Here is a 26,771-nt window from a genome sequence, read left to right on the forward strand (position 1 = left end):
GTCTTTCAAAGTTGTCCACTGAATTACGGACACATTTGTCAGTATTGGATAAGTATGAGGAATGAACGCTTAGCTTAGAAACTCTGGTGAGTTTGTAAAGTGAGTTAGCGAACTCAACTTTTTACGAAGAGTGGGATTCGAATTTCCGCCCGGTCATCTACCTTTAGATTTTCCAGGGTTTCACTAGACAACTTCATGCTAGTGTCGGCATGGTTACTTAATATCTGAAGCAGTTGATTTCTTGTCTAATCGTTGCCTATCCGATCCATTGCTGCTAGTGACCGCGTTGTCGACGGGGTGCTAAATCAGTCTGTAAATTACCGAGGGAGTGTAACTGTGTCGCTGTGGGAAAAAATTAACTCGTATTTACGTCAATTAGGCGAGGAAAGACAATGGAGTAGAGACCAAACCGTAATCTGTCAAGTAACCAGTGCAGATGGCTCGGTGAGTCTTAGTTGATGACTGATATTGAACTTAGAATTATATATTAATACCTTCAGGTGCTGACGGGCGTTGATATATATCAACGGGGACAGGTGAAAATGTGTGCCCGACCGGGACTCGAAGCCGGTATTTCCTGCTTACATTATTTCACACCAAATGGACGAATTCCGCACTGAAAAGTAAGAGCTGGCATAATAGGAAACGTGAAACACCTTGTAATTTAAATGCAACTCATCTGAAGAATCTCGAAAGCTCACATCGCACGCCACGCGAGCATAAAATGGAAAGACTGTGTAAAAAGCGGTAGTAATTGTAGAAGCGACAGCATAAGGCCTGTAACCACAGGAAATATTTAGCGTTGTAAATACAAGGTGTTTATTTCTTACTTTCATGTAACGAAACAGACTGAATTGGTTTTTCAGATGTGCGACTTCTACATAGGCTTGTATTTTTACGATTCCTGTGCTGTATTTTCAATTTTTTGTACTGGTGTTAAGAAATTAACTTTGTGGAATTGATCCACTAATGTTAGCACTAAGGACATTTCCCCTGCAGCCTAAAGAAGTTTGTCTCATGACGTTATTTGCACCTGGAAAACACATTTACTTAACACCAATCCAGTCATTAGTCGTCAGACGAACTTACAAGGTCGAGATATCTGTTTTTAAAAAAGAATTTGCGAGTATCACACAATTTACTGATGCACCACATCTTGTATTGCTAACTTTTTGTATTTCACGTGAGCAGTAATTATAACAATAAGGGAACTATCGAGATGCGAATTTCCAGTACAATAATTTGCGGACGAGTAAGTTGAAATCCTCCGACTGCCTTTCGAACGTCCCGTGTTTCGGTGCTATATCTGTATCAGTTCAAATATCCGTTCGACGATGACGTCATTAGACGAGAAGCTGACGCTCAGCTTGAACATGTATGTGGAAAGAAAGTGACTATATCCCGTTAGATGGAATCCTCTCGGCATTCATTTTAAGCAATTTACGGAAACCAGGTGAAACTTATATCAGGATGACCGGATGGGGATTTGAACTCAGCTCCGCGCGAATCCGAATACTGTGCCTCAGATACTGCACCGCTTCGCTTGGTTTTGACGAATTAAATAACAGGCAAAGCAAAATCACGAGTGTTTCGATGTTTTAAACGGTTCAGAAAATATTGTGCGTTTTCCTGCGTTATTAATCCAGGGCATTAAGGATATGTTGAACTATGTCGACAGTGTCAGACACTTTTAATTTTGGTTGCAATGTGCTTTACGAATATCACCGTACCAAACTAATAAATATTTATAAAAGCTTTCTATGTCTCAGAATTAATGTTTCCTAATTATTTATTTATGGTTTTAGTGTTGCTATAATAAATAACAGCAGATGAGACGCTTCTAGAATTTCTGTATTAACGTATCGGAAACCAGAGCAGTTTAATTCCAAATTTCTGCGCAATACCATGATATGCGCGCGAGTCAAGTCAGCAACACACCTTTTTCAGAAAAGCTTGATCATCAGCCAATGTGGATATACCAAAGGATGTGCCATGGCTTTCCACTCATTTAGTATTCTCAAAAATTCGTGTGATGTTTAGTTCATAGTTTACACCGAGTTATATCGAATAAAATAAAATTTCTGTATCATTTTTTTCGTACTTGACCGCGAGCCGCATAAGAGGGTTGTATGTTCAAATTTAATTCCGTTTCTGGAAAAAGTGATCTAATCCAACGCAGTTCTGAGCGGGAGGAAACGTATCTTTTACTTATAATTGTGGCCTTAGAACTAGGAAATACGAACTATACGAACGCCGATACATACAGTTTCTAGCTGAATGATTTTACATCCCGACGTCATCGAAGGTTCCTTGAAAGAATCAATCCGGTAGTCCTCTGAAGTGATTTAAAATCACCGCCTGAAACCTAAATCGGGAGAGCCGTTTAGGGCTTTGAAGCCAGTTTTTCGCGAATACAAGTCGATTGCAAATTTAGTCATCTCGGTGCCCTACAGTAGCAACGCCAGTTATGCTGACAAACCATTTACCGAGGTAGAGCTAGGCAGAAAACTCCTGGAAGAGCCACATGCAGATAATAAGCGTCTGAAATGAAATAAACGCTAAAAGTTTATTTCATTTAATTATAATGTAACCACAGATTTCTTTATATCTAAGAACCAAAATTCTTTATTGTAACTCGACTTTATTGTAACAAGACTGGGAAGACTCATACTTCCATTATTTGAAAACCTTACTATTTGTTTGGCGCGTAAGTTCGTAGCGTTTTTGCGTTGCTTGTTGGTATTCCGGTGGCTGTTGGTTTATTTATCGATTGTCACTTTTTATTTTTAGTTTACTTTTGCTATTTGAGTTGAAATATTGTCATTATGTCCTTTGGAAGTAGTGAGTGAAGCTGTGGACGCTAGAAAATGGAGAGCCAAGTGGAGAAATCGGAACGTTTCTGACATATTCTTCTGTTTGAGTTCAATAGAGGAGTGACAGCATGCGGAGGCACCCACAGACATTTGCGCCGTGTTTGGGGATAATGCCATTGGACAGAGCACGGCAGGAAAATGGTTTTCTTTTCTCGTTTTAAGGAAGATCTTTTTGAGATTAGTGACTCTCCACGTTTAGGAAAACCTTTGGAGTTCAAACGCATTAACCAACAATGATCCACCTCAGTGTACTCGAGACCTGGTAAATGTGATGAACTGTGATCATTCCACCATCGTGCGGAAGTGTGGAAGGTTCAAAAGCGGGTGTATGGGTACCGCATGCTCTAAGCCAAAGTCACGAAAATCAGCGGGTGGTCAAACGTGCATCTCTGCTTGCTCGTCAGCAATGGACTAGTGAACAACACCGATCATTCCTATGCTGTGTCGTTACTGGTGGCGAGAAATGGTGTCTCTATGGTAATACAAGGAAAACAAAGGAATGGTTGACCCCAAACAAAGCAACACCTCCAAGACCGGTGCGCATCCACAAAAGTTTATGTTGCCTGACTGGTGGAATAACGACGGTGTGGTGTGCTACGAATCGCTTGCCCGAGGTGTAGCCATCACTGCTGACATTTATTGTCAACAACTGAGACGTCTTGCAGACGCAGTCCAAGAACAACGACCTCGAAGACTGCGTGAAGTGATGCTACTCCGCCCACGTTATTCTAGACACAAAAAACACTATACAAGAATTGGCTATGGAAATCATTCAGCACCCACCTTATTCACCCGATCTTGCGCCCTCAGATTTTCACCTTTTCCGCTCTCTATCGAACAGCCTTCAAGGAACTTCCTTTTCAGATGGAAGTGCTGTCTGAACGTCGCTCGACAGCTTCTTCGTCTCAAAACTACGTGATTTCTACAGTCGAGGAATCGAAAAGTTACTCCAGCGTTGGCAGACTGTTGTAAACAGTGAAGCAGAATACTTTATTGAAGACTACAGTGTCTTTTATATGGATCTGCTGTGTTTATTTAACTCGCGGAAAAGAAGTTTCTAGCTAATGCACCAGCCCAATAAATAGTAATCTAAGTGTACATTATTCTGAGTGCAACGAAATAACACCAGCAATAAAAAATTATGTTGTTTTACATTCATAATATATCATAATAAGGAGAAAAGATATTAATAGTACCCTGACTAATGTCGACTGATTGACGCATACACTAAACACAAACATTTTAGGGTCAGGTCCGCTGCGGCTACGTGAAGATAAAGTAGTAAAGAATTAAACGACCTTCAGCTTGTGGTCATATGTATTTTACTTATCGTCTGTTGTGGACGTCTTCTGCGGGCAGCCTACTTTGTGTATAAATTTACTGCATTATTTGTTCTCTTGGTTTTGTTAGGTATATAGCATTTGTTAAACCTCTCTGACAGGAACCTTAAATATTGATGTGTAACTGGAATATACAACGGATAATAGTTTTGATGAAAACAAATACATAATGGCTTTGTAAATATCGCTATACTACAGACCGTATGTACAGGCATGGACATGGGCTCAAAAAAACAATACTTGAACTATGGTACGCTTACGTTTATTGTTAACTTGATAAACTGACATTTTTGCGACCGCATGCCGTGACTGTAACTCTTGGATTAGGATATTCAGTAATACTAAAATTTCTCCAGTCACTGTTGTTTACTATTTCTCTTGTGTCCGAAGAGTTTCGGACATGAAATTGTGTTCTCAAGGAGTACCTTTTATCCAGATTACATTTGCTTGATATATTCATCTATCATAAAAAAGACAGCTTTTAATATTTCCAAAATGATTTCGCAAATGAAACAGGACGTATAAATTTTATTTGTTATCTTTGCCTTGCTCCTTATTTTGCATATTTCTTACCTTTATCGCTGGAAAATCTCCCTATTTGTATTCAAAAATAACGAAAATTGACATCATTTAAGGTGTTGCACTGCTGAAATACTAGCTCATGGTCGGCTGTTTCTAACTGTACGTACATCGGAAAGTATTTAATACGTAATTACGTATGAAAATGGTTGGCAGGTGTCAGACGGTTGTGCTACGATCCTTGATTTCCGGAAGGCATTAGGAATAGTTGGGCACTGTTAATTGATGATCAAAATATGAGAGAACAGAATATCAGACCAGCTACGTGACTGGTTTGAAGAGACCCGTCAAATGACGGAGTGAAACCTTCAGAGGTAAAAATAACTTCGGCCATACCCCACGGAGTGTAATAGCACATTTATTTTTCACAACTGCTGAATCTTCGCTGGAACCATCACATTGGTTAAATATCTGGGAGTATGCGTACGGCGCGATTCAAAGTGGAACAATTTCTTAAAACTAAGTGATAAGAAAGGCACATGCGACCTAATTTGATTGAAAGGACTCTCAGAAAGTGGCTGCTCACCCATGAAAGAGGTAAGTTACTGAATCCTCGTTCGACAGATAACTGTGGCATGTAAGTAAATAACGGGTTAAGCGCCAAAAAAGGAAAATTTGAGCTATGGTGAAATTCCGCTGTAAATGCCACGGCCAATAAGATAAACTGCGCCTGGATAACCGGAAACAGTGTTTACAGCTGTCTAAAGATGGCACTCGTGTCTCAGACCAACATCGATGTTCAAATAGTGAGTCAGGCGCCAAATCTCTGTTAGTGTCTTGGCGTGCACTTTTGTGAATTTCTGACAGTTGAAGTAGCTCTTGAGGTTTGTTCGCAGCAATGAGGCATTGCTGAAGTAATTATTACTTGTAAACATTACACAATATTGCAAAATTGTTAGGAAAACTAGACCAAAACGGAGGAAGTGAGGTGGAGGTACTGCTGAAAATGAAGGGAAGAATGTAGGCAGCGAAGGAAAGAAATATAATCGAAAAGGCAATATTATGGTTCCAGCTAAACAGGCTCGCAAGCACCAGGTAGACCTTGACTGTCGTTTTCACATTTGTTATAAGAGTGAAGCCTGACATGGCCAGGGGGGGGGGGGGGGGGAGACGGCGGTCTTAATGTGGTTTATTAAACAAACATTTTTAAAAGTAAAAACTTTTAATGCGTGGACCGCATTATTGCTATCACACCTAAAGTTTAATAACTAGTTTCGGTTGCTATCTGCAACCATCTTCAGATCGTTTAAAATATGAAAAGACGGTGAATCATCATATCTTTGTAAACAACGGTCGGAACGTCCAACCAGTTGTTCAGTTCCTCGACGACAGAAAGCCGCCTTTTCATATTATGAACAATCTGAAGATGGTTGCACATAACAACCGAAACTAGTTACCGAATTTTAATCGTGATAACGGAAATTGCAGTCTATGCGTTAAAAGTTTTTACTTTTAATAATTTATTTAATTTATTATAAGGCTTTGAATCAACGTACGGAGTGTTAACATATTTTAATGCGTTTAATTTATTATTGAAAGGAATTTCGCGTCGACAAAAATCATCATTCTGATTATGAGATTATAGTTAACTTCTTGCATGGAATCATTTACTTATCTAACAGAAAAAGATTACTTTAGGGAAATAGAACACAAGTTTTTGGTGAAAGGGCAATCTTTTATGTCTTGCGATCGTGAATTTGCTCACATTGTGAAGCGAAAGAGGCCTACTGTGTGTGACGTCCCGAAAGATTTAGGTAGCCTCATCACTGAATCTACGCGCGCAACTCCATCCACAATTACTGTTACGCAAGAAAAAGATTTTTACGACTTTGTCAGCTGCCGAAAAAATATTAATTCCACCAACGTGCATATTTTGAAAGCATAGTGGATATGACTGACGCTAGGGCTAGGGATACTACAAGTTCAGTCAACTCTGAAACTGGTTGAAGAACTGAAGAAACATTACATTTGAAGAGGAACCTGACGTTCATCAGGTGCAGCTGGCAACATTACACTGTGAACCTAGGTTGTCTGAAAAAGGGAGAAGGGATTTAGCACAACTTATTCCATTTGTAAAAGAGGGTAATAATTGTGAGATGGGTGAAAATGCGTATGATGGTACTTGTATCTTTATTTATATTAAAACCACTGCATACAGAACGTTTCATTTTCTTCAAACGTTGTACTATTTTTTTCTTAAACCTGCTGGGGTACAACAAAAACACACAGATGACAAGAAACTTGAACAGTTGTGTGTGTGTGTGTGTGTGTGTGTGTGTGTGTGTGTGTGTGTGTGTGTGTGTGTGTGTTGTCGCGATTCCCTACCTTTATACTATACACATTTTGTTGATTATGTCTAACAATCAGGTTTTTGACGCTTGGCCTATATTTACTTGCATGCCACAACTGGATATTGCTCATCATTTGCACAGCACCAGAAAGTAACTAAAGAAAATTCACAGAAGAACAGTGGTTTTCGTCACAGGTTCGTTTGGGAAGTGCAATAAAGTGTCATGCAATGTCGTGTCCAGGCGCACGAAAATAGCGCCAGCAATTTGACCAAGGGCGCAAAGGCGTGTCACGGTGGTCGGGAAGCCCAGATCTCGCACCATGCGATTTTTATCTTCTCGGAAAGCTGAAAGGACATCTGGCGGGAAAGAGAAGATGCAACAATGAGGACATTCACGCAGTGGTTCACGAATGGCTGTGTGACCAGGGATCGGCGAGGAAGTGACAATTGGTAGGTCGTTCCGACCTTGGTTTTCAAAGTTATGGTGACTATGTTGAAAAGCTGTGTCATGTACGCGTGGCACTTTGGAGTGTAGCGCAGCATTCAATAAAAGTCACTTAGCCTGCCATAATAATGTATAACTTACTTTTTGAAGACCCCCTCGTAAGACAGTTTCGAGCTCACACGGAGGCTTACAAATAATCGTTTTTCCTGCGCGCTATTCGCTACTGGAACAAAGGTGGAAGTGACAGTGGTACACGGCATTAGGTGGCCTGCGCAGTACTGATGTAGATGTAATTGCCAGGTCAGCATCCCAAAATAATCAGGTAAAAGTTTTTGCAGGTTAAAATCACTAGGCCGAGCTGATCCTCCATTTATTACAAACAGTTCCATAAAACAGCAACAGGGACGAGTGCTCTGTCATGTTCTCGGACGCTTTGCTCATTTACAAATTGGCAGCAGGGTATATTTTTGTAATTCCCTTCTCTGACACTGTCATGTGTTACATATACATCTACATGATTACTTTGCAATTCACAATTAAGTGTCTAGCAATGGGTAAACCAGATCACCTTCAAGCGTTTTCTCTACCGTTCCAACCTCGAACAGCGCCCGGGATAAACGAACACTTAAATCTGTCCGTGCGATCTCTTATTTCTCTTTTCTTGTTTTGATGATCGTTTCCTCCTATGTAGCCGGCCGCAGTGGCCGTGCGGTTCTGGGCGCTACAGTCTGGAGCCGAGCGACCGCTACGGCCGCAGGTTCGAATCCTGCCTCGGGCATGGATGTGTGTGATGTCCTTAGGATAGTTAGGTTTAATTAGTTCTAAGTTCTAGGCGACTGATGACCTCAGAAGTTGAGTCGCATAGTGCTCAGAGCCATTTTGAACCTCCTATGTAGGTGGACACCAACAAAATATTTTCACACTCTGAGGAGAAAGTTGGTGACGGAAATTTCCTGAGAAGAGCCTGCCGCAACGTAAACCGAAGAGAATCATAGAATTCTGTTCATGACAACTGAACCACTGTCATCACCGTAACAGTTCCTCGCTTCTGAATGTCAGGCAGGTACCTCAATGGCTGATATCGTCAGTATACATTTCTTCCAGTCAGAAAACCATACGCTAAGCACGCTTTTCTCAACCGCATTGCTTTCGACACTTTGGTGTGTCGCGAACAGGTGTCAGGCGCGTTGCGAGATTTTTAATGTCTTTTAATCTTCCGTAGATAAAACATCTGGAACACAAAAAATGTATCGCCAAATCGTTTCTTCAAGTAACCCAGCTGGGAAGAAGCCGCAGATTATTAAAAGTGATTATATGCATAGTAACAAAAAATTTTTTATGTACTTTACGTGTTTGCTTATTTTGCATCTAGGGATAAAAACCATATATATAGGGAGAGATTGATGAAAAGACTGGGCTAAAAATATCCTATGAAAAAAGCGAGTATATAGAACACAAACATAATACAGAAAAGTTTATGAAAACAAAGTATGGAAAAATTAAAAGAGTTGATAGATTCAAATACCTGGGGGAGTGGATCCAAGCCAATGGACTGGATAACAAAACAAATAAAGAAAGAATTAAAAAAATTAGAATTTGAATATAAATTAACACAAAACTACTACAATAAGAAATCAATATCCATAAAAGCGAAGATTAAACATTATAATTCAGTTATTAGGACACAAGCAACGTATGGATCAGAGTGCCTAACATTGAATAAGATAGGCGAATTAAGAGAACTCGAAAAAAGAGAGAGAAAAATACAAAGAAAAATTCTAGGTCCTGAGGAAAACAAGGGAAATAGGTGGATTAAAAGGATAAATGAAGACTTATACAAAAATACAGAAAAGATTACAGATACAATGAGGAAGAGACGGCTAATATTTTATGGAAATTTAAAAAGAATGGAAGAAACACAGATTACAAAGAAAATTTTTAATTACATTAGTAAGCTGAAAAAACTGTAGGGTGGATAGAAGCAGTAAAGAAAGACGCCAACAAAATAGGTGTTACAGAAGAAATAATACGTGACAGGAATCACTTCAGGCTACTGATAGAAAACGCGAACTATGAAGAAGATGAGCCAAAACCTCGACCCAAGAGAGTGTGGACAGATGAGCAGAGACGAGCAGTTGGCGAGAAAATGAAGAAGTACTGCGAAGAACGGAAGAACTGGAAACACCATAAGTCTTAAGTTGTATGCGGTCCATAGCTGGCCAAATTCATAAAAAAAATTTAAAAAATAGGAGAGTCGCGAAAATTTGAACCGTACTTTGGTGAGCCCCAAACGCTAAACCATCATTAGTTAGTTATTAAAAGTTTTATATTGCTCTATCTCGTGGAGGTTTCGCTTAATACGACATTTGGATGCCGCCTAGAACTTTTACGTTTTGCAGTCTTAGTCGTCCGCGGCACGCTTACAGCACAGCGGTACGTCGACGACATTCTACGCCCCGTTTTGTTGCCCCTCGTGGCAAGACAGCCTGGGCTTACATTTCATCAAGATAATTCCTTTCTGCACACGGAGAAAGTTGCTACTGTTTGTTGCTTGGTTGGGTTGTTTGGGGGAGGAGACCAAACAGCGAGGTCATCGGTCTCATTGGATTAGGGAAAGAGGGGGAAGGAAGTCGGCCGTGCCCTTTCAGAGGAACCATCCCGGCATTTGCCTGGAGCGATTTAGGGAAATCACGGAAAACCTAAATCAGGATGGCCGGACGCGGGATTGAACCGTCGTCCTCCCGAATGCTACTGTTTGTCTTCGTCCATGAAAAACCACACCTTGCTAACAAGGTTGCCGCATCTTTCGCCAGTTAAGAACATTTGGAGCATTATGGGAGAGCCCTCCAACCAGTTTGACGATCTAACGCCTAATTGAACAGAACCTGGGACGGTATCCCTCAGGAGGACATTGAACAACTCTGTCAATGAATGCCAAGCCGGATAACGCCTAGCAAAGGCAACAGCTCAATTTGTGAAGCTCGTTCTCTTGACTGAATGATCCAACTATTCTGAAACTGCACATGTACGTCACATCTACCGATGTCCGTCCCATTCGAATAATTCCTCCGTGACGTGTCGCTTTTTTTGTCTTACAGTGCAGCAGGAAAATAAAAATGTAACTTCGGAGATGCAAAATGCAAAGATGCAGGTGCAAAACTGCCACTGAATGCAGAAGATAGGGAGAGACATGGCAGCAGTACATCATAGGCCTCTAGAATATACAGGAGCTGTGTTGAAGTGCGATAGAAGGAAAAGAGGTAGTTGACGTGACAGACATAGGTAAATCAAAAAATTGGTGGATTTCGACAGATCTCTAAACGATTTGAGCTCAAAGAAGGCCGCATAAGTCGATGATATACCTGCAAAGTTGCTGAAATTTGTGGAAGATGCAGGAAGTAGTTACTTGAGCTACTATTTTACTTTCCGTGCCAGGGCAAGAACGTCTCTTCTTTCAAAACTCTACAGGTATGGCAGCCTTGTCATCGCATAGAAAGAATGGAAGAAACACAGACTACAAAGAAAAGGCGCTGGTGGCTTACTGAATCGTACGCAGCAGAAATGTCGACAAATACAGCAATACGTATTAATTTCCTTTCGAAATCGTCTTCAAATTGTTGAGTCAGATAGAGTATTTGAGTACAACACGATTTCTATGATCTGAAGCAAGATTCTTCAAGAATAAGTTTTGCATCGATTTTCGTTGCTATGCTTGATAGAATGATTCTCTGGAATAGCTTATATAGGTGGTAGGTTAAGGAAATAGGACGGAATTTCTTTGTATCAGTCGGCTCTTTGCCAGGCTTTAGTAATGCCAGAACTTGTGATTTCCTCCACAGTTTGAGAATCTGAATGTTTCCCAACATCTGTTCATCACTAACCATGCAATAGTTTTTGGACCAAATTGCCTTATTTGTTTACTTCATATTTATCAAGGCTTGCTGCGTTATTTTCTCTCGGTCCTCGGGCTGCTCGTTCCAGTCTTTCAGGTGAGAATTGCGCTTCTGGATATTCGCTGTATCCTTCTATGTTTCCTGCTGGATTCAGTCTAGTCGCCTTGTCTCATGTCTTACCATTAAGCAGTAGCTAGGGAGCAATCTGGTTCGGAGTAACGGTTGTGCTTGACGGCGGAGTCATAGGACCATTGCTAAGATTTTTTACTAGCTTTTAGGCTCTTCGTCTGTTCTGTTTGATGTCCCCTTCTTTGAGTTTATTGCCAGAAATCTATGAAACAGGCAAATTATTATCAGAGTTTTAAAAAAAGCCTTGTCATCACAATGCCAAAAATGGTAAGAGCAGATAAATGTGGCGACTATCGGACGATAAAATGCTGACTAAAACAGTCTGCAGAAGAATAGAAAGAAAAAAGGAGACGTACAGGACGGAGATAATTTTGTTTTCCGAAAAGGGAAAGATACCCGAGAAGCAATTCTGAAATTTCTCTTATTAATGGAAGGCAGATTTCACAAAATTCAGGACCCCTTTTCAGCATTTATACACCTAGAGAAAGCCTTCCGTATTGTAACGTAAAGTACGGTGTTCTCAATCCTCAAAAGACAAGACAAATCACCTACAATTGTAATAATCCCGTTCCGTCCATCGTACTCATTTCTCACCGGCGTTGCTGCGTTCCCGCCATACTTCAGAAGAGTGAATGTACTCGCACTGAGGCTATCTTACGGCCGTCAAGCCGTATATATTGTATATTTATATACATTCTTTCGGATATGTCCGAAAGAACAGACACCGCTCATGATCCTGCAGCAGTACATATACATAAAATGAAATGAAATAATTTCTGACTCGAATACGACTATACATTGAACGAAATTCAATGCTGACAAGTGCAAATTTGTGCCAGACCTGGAGTCGACCAGAATTTCCCGCTTCTCGCGTACGACCGCCTGGACTGTCCCGGCTATCCGGACATGACTCCCGCCCAGAGACGTGAATTATGTGAAATACACGTACCTAAAATACAGATATTTGGTATTTGTAAAATGCAGAATGCTTCTCCTAAATTTTTTTACTTCATATTTCGTAGTTTCCGTTCATTTAAGGAGCCATTTTTGTAAACAAAAGTACTTCCACGATTGATACAGATGGCACAATAAGTGCCTGTCAGTTGGATATGACAATGACCCTATTTAGTACGAGAGGTAGTAAGACTAGTGTACACTTTATATTATTACGCTTACTGTTTGTTTAAGTATGCCGTACCGAAATCATCTGATGATAACAAAGGAATTGAAAGGAGGAGGGAGACGGGTCTCACACATTATGTTAATAGCTTCAAGCGATCTTCAACGTAATTACTACAAAAAATTTTTTTGATGCAGCAATGTCAAAATATCATGCAATTTGGAATCTATGTTGAAGATCTCCTAAAGCTCGTGAAGACTATTTAGAATCAACTAGCAAGGAGCTACTTAGCAGGTTTTAAAGAAACTGAAATATGGTTTCTTAATACATAAGCGGCTCAGAAGTATAGAAGGGGGCAAAGATACCTAATATGGATGTTTTCTGGAAGAGCTAGTAAGAATGAAAAGAACGCTAAGCTGCATACAAATCGATAAACCTACATACAGTGGTGTGCTGATAGAAGTTATTTAAAAAATCTTAATAGGCATTTTGAGAAATTCTGTAAATTAAAGGAACCAGAAGCAAAGGATGGTGTGTTAGCATCCGTACCTAATATCTTTTTAGAAATTACAATGTGTACCGAATGCTAGCAGAGAATATATTAAAGGACTGTTTATTTGAGAAGTGCGGAAGATGAAACAAGAAGAAGAAGATGGGAAAATCTCGCAAGTTTCTGGTAAAAAAAAGGTTGAATCTTATTATATATTGTTGAGGACTCTGTTTCTTCTGTAGCCAGTGATAGTGCCAGCATTACAATAGATCTGCAAAAACTATATAATTTAATGGGATAACGACAATAACTCAGATTTCTTGAACAGATATCCAACAGCAAAAAAAAAAAAATTTTTTTCCTTAAATATAATACTTCTTTACCAAGTTCTGCTCCTCTTGAACGACCATTTTCCTTTGGTGGAATAATAATGAAGGCCACATAGGCAAAGATGAAAGATCAAATATTTGAACAATTATTGGTGTTAAAATCAATGAAATCAATGGCATATAAAAGGTTCACTGAGTAAAGGTGTTTTATTTGAATAACAGTATTTTGAAAATATATATTTTGCGTTTTGTATATAAATACTTTTCTTTAAAACCATTTTGTATTTATATTTGAAATAGATAAAATAACCAAGTATTTGTATTTTGAATTTAAATGCTTTTGATAAACTATTTTGCGCATGACTGCTCCCGTCCCACAGAACTTCCCATCTTGCCACACACTACCGACGTAGCGCCGCCTGTCCATCGTACTCGTTGCTCGCCGGCATTCACTGGATTTCCGCAAGAGTTCAGGAGAGAGACTGTATTCGTACTGAAGAGATATTATGCCTGCTAATCTGTGTATACAGGACAGGGGGCGATACGTCAGAAAGTGTGCGACAAGATGGGAATTTAGCTGGGGTGGATGTCCGGATAGCCGAAGCAGTCACGGCTATCGTACACGAGAAGCGGAAAATCCGGAACGCGTACTGCGTTTGAAATCATTCCACTGCCTAATTACTGCCGAGTCAGAAATTATTTCACTTCAAATAATCTACAATTCCTACAAAACCCATGTGGGAGTAATAAAGGCGGAAGGTTTAAGGACTGGTTGCAGCTAATCGACACTGTTATTCATCTTGTAGGACGAGGAGACAATGAAGGAGATGAAAAAAGTCGGAAGAGGAATTAAGATGAAAGGGGAACAGGTTCCAATACTAAGGTCAGCAGACACAAGCTAAAGCACTTCTGACCGCAGATACGGAAAATGTAGAAAGAAGAGGACTCCCGACTTATAACAGTAATGGCTTACGGATAAACAAAGCAAACACAAAGGTCATGAAGAGTAGAAGAAAGCTGAATAATAACTTACTTAACATCAAAATGGGAAACGACGCACGAGTGAAGATAGTGAAATAATTGTCGTACATAGAAAGCAAGATGACACGAATGGTCGAAGCAAGGATGGTGGTGATGATATTTGGTTTGTTGAGCGCTCAACTGTGTGGTTATCAGCGCCCGTACAAAGTCCCAATCATTTCGCTGTACAGTCTCGCCACTTTTCCGAATGATGAAGAAGTGATTAGGACAGCACAAGCACCCTGATCAGTACAGGAATCGAATCCGGAACCCCGTGATCCAGAGGCAGCAACGCTAGCCACTAGACCAAAAACTGCGGAGTCGAACCAAGGAGGGTACCAGGTATAGAATAGACAAGCGAAGGAAGCACGCTTTAAGAAAAGAGCTTTGCTGATATCAGATGTTGATATGGAACTGAGGAGAAGCACTGTATGGATGTGAAATGTTGGGCTATCGGAAACCTGGAGAAAAAACAACCGGACGCATTTGAAACGTGATGTTAATTAACAGGCGAAGACAGGATTACGCAACAGGGGTTGTAGGGTGCAGAAGTTACGTACGGATGAAAAGATTGGCAGAAGACAGGAAAAGAATGAGGACAGCACCAGAACAATCGAAAGACTGACGACAAAAAAAAAACCCACACTTTTTCGAAGTAATAAGCATTCGGTTCGTAGCTATGGGACGCGCTCGGGAGGTGTTCGAGGTGTTCAGTCGAACAATTAATTTGATCAGTGTTCAGCTCGCTCCAGCGTCATCACCAGTGTTAGTGGTTTTCTGATGATGTTCCTGCTGCTGTATTAGTAATGTGGCGCTTAAATTGGAAAGTGGGCAGTAGCTGCTGATTCACAAAAAGGTCTTTGGTGTCATCTAACATCAATTTTACACTGCAGTTCCCTTTAACGTTGTACACTAAAAAATAAAAAGTGCAGTAAACGTATTATGGTTGAAGTCATGCTCTTGCAGCCGATGCTGAAGCAACCATGCTTCTCCCTCCTGCCCCTCCCCGAAAACCGCTTGACGCCATTTTTCATGCTCCACCATAGTGGATACGAGGTACAAGCAGGTCTTTCTAGTCGTCTCGCTAGTCTGTGGAATCCCAGAGTGCACGGATAACCGAGAAACATGGATAATCCAGGACATACATATTTTTAGCGAAAATTTCTATTTAGTTTTATAGGCTTGTTTTTCTGTCTGTTGATCGCTGTATTCTATTTAAAAATGTCCGATTTCGAGCAATATCACTCAACTTCAGGTCTGTTAAACAATAAAATAACTCACAGTTGTGTTCTAAGCCTATCTTTACAATACTTATACATTATTTTTTTTTTTTGTAATCTAATTACAGTACAAAAGTTGTATAACATACCATATGTCGTTGCAGTTTTGTAAAGATAGGATTAGAACACAATTAAAATTTATTTTGTTGTTTAACAGATGTGGAGTTGGGCAACAATGCCCGAAATCGGTCACTTTGGCCGGCCGGAGTGGCCGTGCGGTTCTAGGCGCTACAGTCTGGAGCCGAACGACCGCTACGGTCGCAGGTTCGAATCCTGCCTCGGGCATGGATGTGTGTGATGTCCTTAGGTTAGTTAGATTTAATTAGTTCTAAGTTCTAGGCGACTGATGACCTCAGAAGTTAAGTCGCATAGTGCTCAGAGCCATTTGAACCATTTGAACCGGTCACTTTGAAATAAAAAGCAACTCTAGAGAGATAGAAAAGTAAGGCTGTTGTGTATAAATAAGGATTGCGGATAACTCCCTCGTCACAAATATGTACAGTTTCGCTAAATCTATTTACTGTAGTGACATAAAATGCCTTATACCACATTTGAATACCTCCACTGTATTACTCAATAATTGTCTCAAACAAACTCAATAATTGTCTCAAACAATGAGATGGAAATTATCGACCTTCTGTTCGTAAGGAAAATCCCAGTCAAAAGTATAGAGAGTAAATCGACCGCGAATATGCTATAGTGGTAGAGTCGATTTACCTGAAGATGAAATGGTAACCAATGGAAAAATATTTCGTCAGTGTCCGATGATGAAACTGGAGTTCCCATCGTCTGTCGACGGAAAACATGAGTCATGTACATTACACTGTGTATTAAACGAAATTATTCGTTATGATTATAGCAGATTATTTGAGGCTTCGTTTTTTATATTTTTCAAAAATCACCGAACTGTGCAGCATAACCCATCCACCTGATTGCGCAGTAACAGCTGTAGAATCATTCAATGAGAATCTACGCTCAGTAGCGCGAAAATACGCAGTTTAATTGGAGCCAACTTCAATGTAGGCTACCGAATGCTGACTGGGACTTCTATGGACTCACTGTACGTGTTACGGACGGTAAGTCTTCTGATGTACTTTTGATCACTTTTTCCGAAAACTGCCTTCATCAACTAGTTAGACTACCCACACACGACTAAATTATTTTAGACCTTGTAGCTACAACAGGCCTGATCTTATCGGCAGTGTCAGTATACAGAGACGGATTGGTGAACATGATATTGTAGCGACGATGGTTACTAAAGTTAATAAATTCATCAACCCGGCTAGGAGAGTATTTACGCTAGAAAAAGTAGATAAGCAGTTGTTAGCATTCCACTTACGCAATAAATAGACATAAACTGTTTGTAAATCACGGTCCGGAGACCTATGTGCCAAGTAAGTGGGTTAAGGACGCGAAAGATCCTACGTGATTTAATAATCAAATTCGAAAAATGCTGAGGAAACAAAAATTGTTGCACTCTAAGTTCAAACAAGAACGCGCTATTGTCGACAAGTTAGTAGAAACTCGTACGAAAGTAAGAGGACCAATGCGCGAACTTCCAACCTCATACCATAGCGAAAGATCTTGCTGAGAATTCCAGAAAATTTTGGCCATGCACAAAATCACTGAGCGGATAGAAGGTTTCTGTCTAGTCATTCGTCAACCAGGCTGGTGTGGCGATAGAAGATAGCAAAAGAAAGGTGATGTTTCACAGTCCACGATTAAGAAATCATTCGCGCAGGAGCACTGTACAAACATACCGTCGTTTGAACGTGCGACTCCCGCATAGATCTAGGCATTCTTAGCAGAGAGGAGCATCTGAACGAGTTCAAAACACGTAAGTGGCCAGGTCCAGAGGCAATCCCAGTTCGGTTTTACAAATAGTTCTCTGCGGCATTGGCTGCTTACATAGCAAGCATTTATCGCGAATCTTACGCCCAGCGCAAAGTCCCAAGCGTCTGGAAAAAAGCGCAGGTGATTTCTGTATATAAGAAACTTAAAGGAAAGGACCCGCATAGTTACAGATCAATATCTTTAACATCGATCTGCTGTAGAAATATTGGAGACATATTGAGTTCGACCATATTACATTTCCTTGCGGCAGAAAAGCTCCTGCTCACAAATAACCACGATGTTTGAAAGCATGATATCATATTCTTCAAACAACGGACGAAGGACAACAGGCAGATTACATAATTCTAGATTTCCGAAAAGCGTTTGACACTTTGACCCACTGCAGACTGTTAACGAAGGTACGAGCATACGGAATAGGTTCTGAGATAGGTGAGTGGCTCGAAGACTTCTCAGGTAATAGAACCCAAGTACGTTCTCCTCAACAGCGAGTGTCCATCGGAGATAAAGATATCGTCAGGAGTACCCCAAGGAAATGTGGCAGAACCGCTGTTATCCTCTACATACATAAATGATCTGACGGACAGGGCGAGCAGGAATCTGCGGTTATTTGTTGGTGATGCTGTGGTGTATGGGAAGGGCTCATTGTTAAATGACTATAGGATGATACAAGGTGACTTAGACAAACTTTATAGATGGTGTGATTGACGGCAGATTGCTCTAAATGTAGAAAAATGTTAATTAATGGAGATGAGTAGGTAAAAAAAAAGGTTCAAATGACTCTGAGCACTATGGGACTTAACTTCTGTGGTCATCAGTCCCCTAGAACTTAGAACTACTTAAACCTAACTAACCTAAGGACAACACACACATCCATGCCCGAGGCAGGATTCGAACCTGCGACCGTAGCAGTCGCGCGGTTCCGGACTGAGCGCCTTAACCGCGAGACCACCGCGGCCGGCAGGTAAAACAAACCACTTAATGTTCGAATATAGCATCAGTAGTGTGCTGCTTGACACAGTCAAATGGGTTAAATACCTAGACGTTACGTTGCAAAGCGATATGAAATGGAAAGACCATGACATTGTATGGATAGTTGCAGGGACGGCGATGGGTCGACTTCGATTTATTCGGATAATTTTAGGGAGGTGTGGTTCATCTGTAAAAGGGATCACGTACACAACATCAGTGCGACCCATTCTTGTGTTCTGCTCCGGTTTTTGGATTCCCCACCAGGTCAGATTAAAGGAAGACGCTCAAACAGTTCACAGGCTTGCTGCTAGATTTGTTACCGGTAGGTTCGATCAGCACGCAACTATTACAAAGATGCTCCGTGAACTCAACTGGAAATCCGTGGAGGAAAGACGATGTTCTTTCCGCAAGGCAGTATTGCGCAAATTTAGAGAACCAGCATTTGAGGCCGATTGCAGATCAGTTCTACTGCTCCCAACGCACATTTCGCGTAAGGTCCATGAAGATAAGATGAGAGAAATTAGGGCTCCTATAGAGGCTTCTAGACATTCGTTTTTCGCTCGCTCTCTTTGCGAGTAGAACAGGAAAGGAAACGAGTAGTAATGGTACAAGGTAACCCCCGCCATGAACCGTATAGTGGCTTTCGGAGTTTCTATGTATGTAGAACTGAACAATCCGCACCCGGGTAGTCAGTATTTTGCTGTATTTAAACGCGCTGAATATTGTTAATAACAACATTTTCTAGTAGAAGCTCCGCAGTTTGGTGCTGTACACTGTGCATATTAGAATCAAAAGATTTACCTCCTGCCAAGGCTAGCAGCTAAAAACAACTGTGACAAAGGAACAGCACTGCAGCAGAATGATCAGCGAGATTCTCGCAGTAACAACAGCGGCTTGTATTACCGAGACAACCACAGTCGGCAGACACACTTCGACGCAAACGTCACTGATCATACCACGTGTTACAACTTTCAGCAGATACTCTAACAAAATGTAAGTCTGGGGACAGTCTTTCAAAATGACGCTAAAAAAATAATGGGAGTGTTAATTACGGGAGTCGCAACCACGCGCTTCCCATCTTCCATCATTTTGTCTTAACCCGGTAACTTTCCTGGACGCCTTTGCCAGTCATTGCTTTATACACACTTTCCTGAAACTTTTGCTTTTCTAAGATCAGCTCCGTATTTACTTTATTTATTTGGTTCGTTTCGAGCCTTCAGGATCACGGATGATTTATCCAGCATGACTTCTTTTTTCCCAATACCTGTCCATTATCTCACTCCTCTTGGTTGTGTCTGCCTCTGTGGTCTTGGTTTTGATTCTGGTCTATGCCCTTCCACCGCATTCCTACAGTTGGATGTATCCTGTACTGCTGTGTAACGTTTCTTTCCGCTGATTCAGTTCGCCCTCCCTCCCCCCCTCGCCCCCTCTCCCCCCGAACTTGTTTCATCCAGTTGTTCCGTTTTAAGCAAGTTGCTTTCCATAGCGTCTTGGTCAATATGTTGTCCTCGATCCACATGCAGGCTGCAGTGGCCGAGCGGATCTAGGCGCTACAGTCTGGAGCCGCGCGATCGCTACGGTCGCAGGTTCGAATCCTGCCTCGGGCATGGATGTGTGTGATGTCCTTAGGTTAGTTAGGTTTAAGTAGTTCTAAGTTCTAGGGGACTGATGACCTCAGAAGTTAAGTCCCACAGTGCTCAGAGCCATTGGAACCATTTTTTCGATCCACATGTTGTGCCAGGTAAATCTCAGTCTTCTCTTCCGTATCATGCTTGACATTGGTTCAACACTCTCAATCAGCTCCTTTGTTGCTCGGTGTATCCAGAATCCATCCTTTCTTATGCCCTGATGTCTCTCAAGATCTTCCGTTCCTCTTCCTCCAGACGTACGCGGCTTCTCTTGCCCAACGCGGTCGTTTCATACAATGTGGTATTTCTTATTGTTCACATATAATGCCTCAATTTGGCGTTCCCGGACAAGTTTTTCTTTCCACAGACTGTCGTTGCAACATATCGCAGTTTCTGTGGTTCGCCGATCATCGACAACTTCACGCCACCCATCAACCACCGCGTGGACGGTGCCTGTCAACGCAGCGTCGCCAGCGGCCCGTATCAGGACGAGGCTTGAGCCACGCCTCTCGGAGCTGCGAGGCGCCACCGCCATGCAGAGGTTAATGAAATACGGCCCCTTGGGGCAAGCGAGGGGGCACTGTTTCAGCATACCGTGGATGGAGTCGTCGAATCCTCGCTTTGCCGAGCTCACGTCACAGTAGAGTACACTGAGTGCTGGATTGTGTCCTGCGGACAAGAGTTAGTAGCAGCTGCACTTAAATCATTCAGAATTCTAGAGCTTCAGATTTTCTACCTCTCACAGCCCAGTGTTTTTGGCTACTTGTTTGTGTACTACCAAGATCTATATCTACATATTCCAACGCTTGTTACTTTCAGCCACAGAAGATAGGAGAGCTGTAAAAGTGTTCTATCATTACTAACTAAAAAATTGCGTTTATTGACTGTGCGTGTGTGTTAATCGATCGACTGTTCTCTGTGTCCAGTTGTGTGCGGAAAAGGAGATTTAACAGTTTCTGCAGCGTTTGGGACCTGTCTACTACATTCTTCTTGCTTTATAGCTGCCTGTTGTGTTTTTCCCCAGGCAGTGGAAGCTGTTCACATTCTCGGTTACTCGACCTACATTCCGGCTGGTCTCTGCATTCAGAACTTCGGTATTTTTGTGCATTATTTTCAGGTCAGCTTTTACTGCAACTGCAAAAAGATTTTCCAGTGCTATGTTTACATCTTGTTAGTTCTCATGTAGCGATGCCACATCATCGGCCAAGGCTATGCGATTCACTGCGGTGTTAGGTTTCATTTTGTACTCAATCTGTACAACTTGAATAGCGATGCTTTTGTTAAACTGTCTGTATTCCCTTTATCGTCGATTCACTCCAAATAGCAAAACTACAGCTGTTTTGTATCTGTCACTTCAACCGTCATCCTCTATATTCCATCAACGTCTTCTATCGTACAGTTTGTGTCATGTCCGGCCTTAGAAACACCTGGGTCTGTTATTTTTGTATCTCGATGAGAGAGAGTTTAACTTACTAATGCCAAGACAATAAGGTCATAATCGTGTTACAGAGTAACAGAAGGATGGAATCTCTTGTCTCTGAAGCTGTACCAAGTGTTCTAAGTTCCTCGATTTCTCATTGGGAAATAAAAAGAATATTTTACTCACCGCGTCTGTCTACAAACAATGACGTACCATTGGGGAGCTTTTGGTTCAAAGGGCGTTCGAGGAAACACCTACGTCTCACTGCTCCTGAAGTTCCCAGCACAGCTTGTGGCTTTCAGATGCTCTACAGCAGTCGTCCGCTAACGAATGCAATTAGTCTTCCGCAAATGTAACTAGAAATTGTGTAGCAGCTGGCTTCACACAGTGGGGAAAAAAGTATTCGTAGATACAAATAAAATTACAATGTAGATAAATTTAATGACAATGTTAATACTGGGTAGCATTACTTTTTATGTACTGCTTTTATTAACCCGTTTGGCATGAAATGAACCAGTTTTTGGTAGTCTCCGAGGTAATATTTTGCCATTCCTTTAGACGTTATTCAGAGCAGTCTTGCTTCGTATTCCATGTTTTCACACCATTCTTTCAAGAGTACCCCACAGATGTTCAGTTGGGTTAAGGTCTGCGGTCTGTGGTGGAAACTTGAGAACATGGGGAGTATGGTACAACTACAGGCGAACACTTTCCGCTGTAAGCTTTGGATCATTGTCTTGTTGAAAGTAGTAATCTGTGCCAAATCGGAGATGTCATTGCACATTTCCCTTTAAAATATTTCAGTATTGAAATCTATCCATGTTACTTTGTACAAAAGCAAATTGCCCAACACCAGATGTAGCTATGCAATCCTCATGTCATAATTCTTCCACCAGCGCGCTTTACTGTGGATCGAATGTGTTTGGCATCCAGCTCAGTATCTGCTTGATTCCACGCCACAATACTACCATCGTTTACAAATGTTTAAATTTACTTTCATCTGTGAACAGCGCCTTGTACTAGAAACTTATGTTCTTGTTTTTATGCTCTCGAGCAAATTCAAGTTTCGATTTCTTGCTCTTTTTTCTGAAATATGGTTTTCTTCTACGTACAATAGCTCCCACTACTTAAAATTTAGCTGACGCCCCTTGGCGTAAATTCCTCCCCGACTGATCATCAACATGCACAGACAATGCAGTAGCTGTCACTTCAGGATCTTTTTTGACCATCCTTATTAACATACTTCGTTCTCTTTGCGTTAGCTCCCGTGGTCGTCCTGTTCTTTCACTATTAATGAGAGCATTTCTCCATCTAAACGCGATGTTATGGACTGCACAGTGGTGCAGCTTCTTCCAATAATATCGGCTATTTCTGGAAGTGATTTTCCCATTTCATATTGGCAGATAACTACTTGCCTTTCCTCTACAGTTATTTCGTTCCCTTTGTGGCCCATTTCGCTGTTGCACGGCATTCACCACGTTTCAGAACCAATATGCACGAGGTGCAGCTTGTCACTGAAGGCGTTCCTTGCTACAACTGGTTCGTCAGTCGTTTTTATGTTTACATTTTCGGCCGCGTATGAACACCTTTTTCACCACCATGTGAAGCTAGCCGGTACAGAATTTTTACTTACTTTTTGCAGAAGGCTAATTTAGTTAATACTTTCCTATGTACAGACTAGGAGGGGAGCTCCGTACTATTAGTTTACAGCCGGCCGAGGTGGCCGAGCGGTTCTAGGCGCTACAGTCTGGAACCGCGCGACAACTACGGTCGCAGGTTCGAATCCTACCTCGGACATGGGTGTGTGTGATGTCCTTAGGTTAGTTAGGTTTAAGTAGTTCTAAGTCTAGGGGGCTGATGACCTCAGAAGTTAAGTCCCATAGTGCTCAGAGCCATTTATTAGTTTACAAAATAAACATCACTGTCTGTGATCTTTAGTTCCAAAAAATGCAGTTAATCTACGTGAACAACAGTATGTGAATATTTTTTTCCATCACTGTATTTTTTAAATACATCACAATACGCACGGCAAAATACATTATATGAATTTAACACGTTGGGCTCTAGCTAAATGAATAATCCAAAGGTAAAATTAAAAACAAACTTTTTCTTATTTAAAATCAGGATTACGGAGGGAAGTTCTTAATCATTGCACGTCATATTGAAGGTTCGAGAAAACGATTCTATAAGTAATGTTTGCAGCACAGCTTTCAGGACTGTGAGATTTTTTTCGGTTACAAGCAAAATGCTGGAAGGGCATTGTGTCTAAATGCAGGATTCGAGTGAGGAACGGTAGATAAATATTGGTGTTGGCGGTATCCAGGCGACAAAGGGACATTAAGCGATGGGTCGGATTGAGGTTTGGTAAGTGAAGAGTGTAATGGAGAGTATTTTATTTCGTTAATGCTTCAAGATGTAGAAACGAGGTTCTCTACAAATGACAGGAAGTGGTAAAATTTGGCGCTGGCGATATCCTGGCAACACAGGGATATTAGGCGGGTCGGGTTGAGGTTTGCTAAGTGTAGAGTATGATGGAGGGTATTTTCGTGACCGCTTCAAGATGTCGAAACGAGATTTCCTACGAATGATAGTAGGAAGAAGGGCGCTTAATTTTGTTGCATGATTAATACTCTTAGTTCATACATCAACCGAGAAACTGAAGAGAGCACGTTTTTTTAAAGAAAATGTCCTTAGCTGAGTGGTCAGCACGTCTGACTGCCATGCGACAGGCCCGGATTCGATTCCCGCCCGGGCCGGAGATTTTCTCCGCTCGGATACTGGGTGTTGTGTTGTCCTCATCATTATTTCATTATCGTCGACACGCAAGTCACCCAATCTGGCGTCAACTGAAAAGACTTGTAAGTCGAACTTCTTCCGGTCATGAATGCCATACGAACATTTCATTTAATTTCACTAGCGCTCTGAGGGTTCCAGGTTATGTACATAGACAGTTCATCCACCACAAGAATCGATAATCTCGAAGATTTTTGCCTGTTACCGACACTGTAATTAGCAAAATATCGGCCGGCCGGGGTGGCCGAGCAGTTCTAAGCGCTACAGTCTGGAACTACGCGACCGCTACGGTCGCAGGTTCGAATCCTGCCTCGGGCATGGATGTGTGTGATGTCCTAAAGTTAGTTAGGTTTAAGTAGTTCTAAGTCTAGGGGACTGATGACCTCAGATGTCAAGTCTCATAGTGCTCAGAGCCATTTGAGCAAAATATCGGTCCTAGGGATTCCAAACCTTTCAAAATGTTTTTATTTTAAATTTGAAGTCGGATAACAAATGACAAAAGTAAAACTGTTTCCGTGTGATATAATTTAAAGTTGACAATTTTCTGATTTTTTTTTCCTTTACGGGTACTGTGAAATCGTGCTTCTTCCCAGTGATTCTATGTCAACCCCATAGGTTTTACTTTTGTCATTTGTTATCCGACTTCAAATTTAAAATAAAAACATTTTGAAAGGTTTGGAATCAATAGGACCGATATTTTGCTCAAATGGCTCTGAGCACTATGGGACTTAACATCTGTGGTCATCAGTCCCCTAGAACTTAGAACTACTTAAACCTAACTAACCTAAGGACATCACACACATCCATGCCCGAGGCAGGATTCGAACCTGCGACCGTAACAGTCCCGCGGTTCCGGACTAAGCGCCTAGAACCGCTCGACCACCACGGCCGGCTAGGATCACGGTCTAATTTCTACAAAAGATATGATTAAAGTGCCTCTGTAGACTGTCAAACATATGATTAAAGTGCCTCTGTAGACTTTCAAAGATTTTATCGGATTTTTTTATAAAAGATATTTGAAGGAAATCTTTACAGGCTAAAAATGGGCCTAACCACGCCACGTTACTGACAGCCATTTGAGTCGGCAGACAGAGAAACTAGGACGACGGGAATATTCCCGTCCGCTGAGGGATGACAAAGTACAAATTGTATGATTACATAAGTAATATAAAGAGATATTATAAAAGAAAAATAATAAAAACTGCATTTAGCTCTGGGCCTAGATGCTTACTCAGTGCCTAACTAAGAGAACAGTACTTAGGTTCTTGGAATTTATAGTAATCTTATACATTCGATGTACCATTGTTCGTCATCCACTCACAGAAATACACTCATGGGCCAAAACATTATGACGACCTGATTAATAACTTGTTTGTACCTCTTTGGAACGAAATAAATCAGTCAGCTTGCTTATCAGGAACCCGACAGTTTCTTGGTAGATTTGTGGAGGTATGTAGCATTAGATGTGTACGCACAGGTCATATAATTCGCGTAAATAACGGACCGCTGATTTGCGTACGAGTTGATGGTGCCCGTTAGCAACGCAGATGGGTTCCATAGGATTTCGATCAGGTGAACTTGATCACCGAGACATCAACGTGAGTTCACTACAATGCTCCTCAAACCACTGTAGCACGTTTCTGGCTACGAGACACGGACGATTACACTGCTCAAAGATGACGTCGCCGTCGGGAAAGACATGAAGCATAAAGGGATGCACGTGGCTCGCAGCTATCAACGTGTCTTAGATTACTGTCTAAACTAACATGCAAGTGCAGCTTTCTACTACTCCCAACAGCCTGTGTCCGTGGCGCGCTTCACGTTTCGAGCCGCCGTTCTCATGTATAATGGCGTTTATGGAGACGACCATCGACCTAGTGTAGCAAAAATGTAATTCACCTGAAGAGCAGACACGTTGATTGACGGTCAAATTCCGATGGTCTTGCGCCCACTGCAATAGTAACGGACGATGTTGGGGGTCAACGTGTGAACACCTAGGGGTGGTCTGCTTCGGAGCTGCATGTTCAATAATGTACGATGAACGGGGTGCTCCGAAACACTTGTGCGTGCATCAGCACTATGTTCTTTCGGGAAAGATGCCTCAGATCATATTTTCACCATCTATCCTACTTTAAAGAGCAGAAAAGCCTCCGAACCCCACGTTCTGTGAAGAGTCGTGGACGTCCAACCATTTAGTGCCTGGTGGTTGTTTCACTGTCATTCTCGTTCTTTCAGTAGATGCTCATGACAGGAGAACGTGAAAATTCGACCAGCTTCGCCGTTTTCGAGATACTCGTTCACAGGCTCTGCGTAATAATAAAC

This window comes from Schistocerca piceifrons, chromosome 3 (assembly GCF_021461385.2).
Source record: "Schistocerca piceifrons isolate TAMUIC-IGC-003096 chromosome 3, iqSchPice1.1, whole genome shotgun sequence".
Classification (NCBI taxonomy): Eukaryota; Metazoa; Arthropoda; class Insecta; order Orthoptera; family Acrididae; genus Schistocerca; species Schistocerca piceifrons.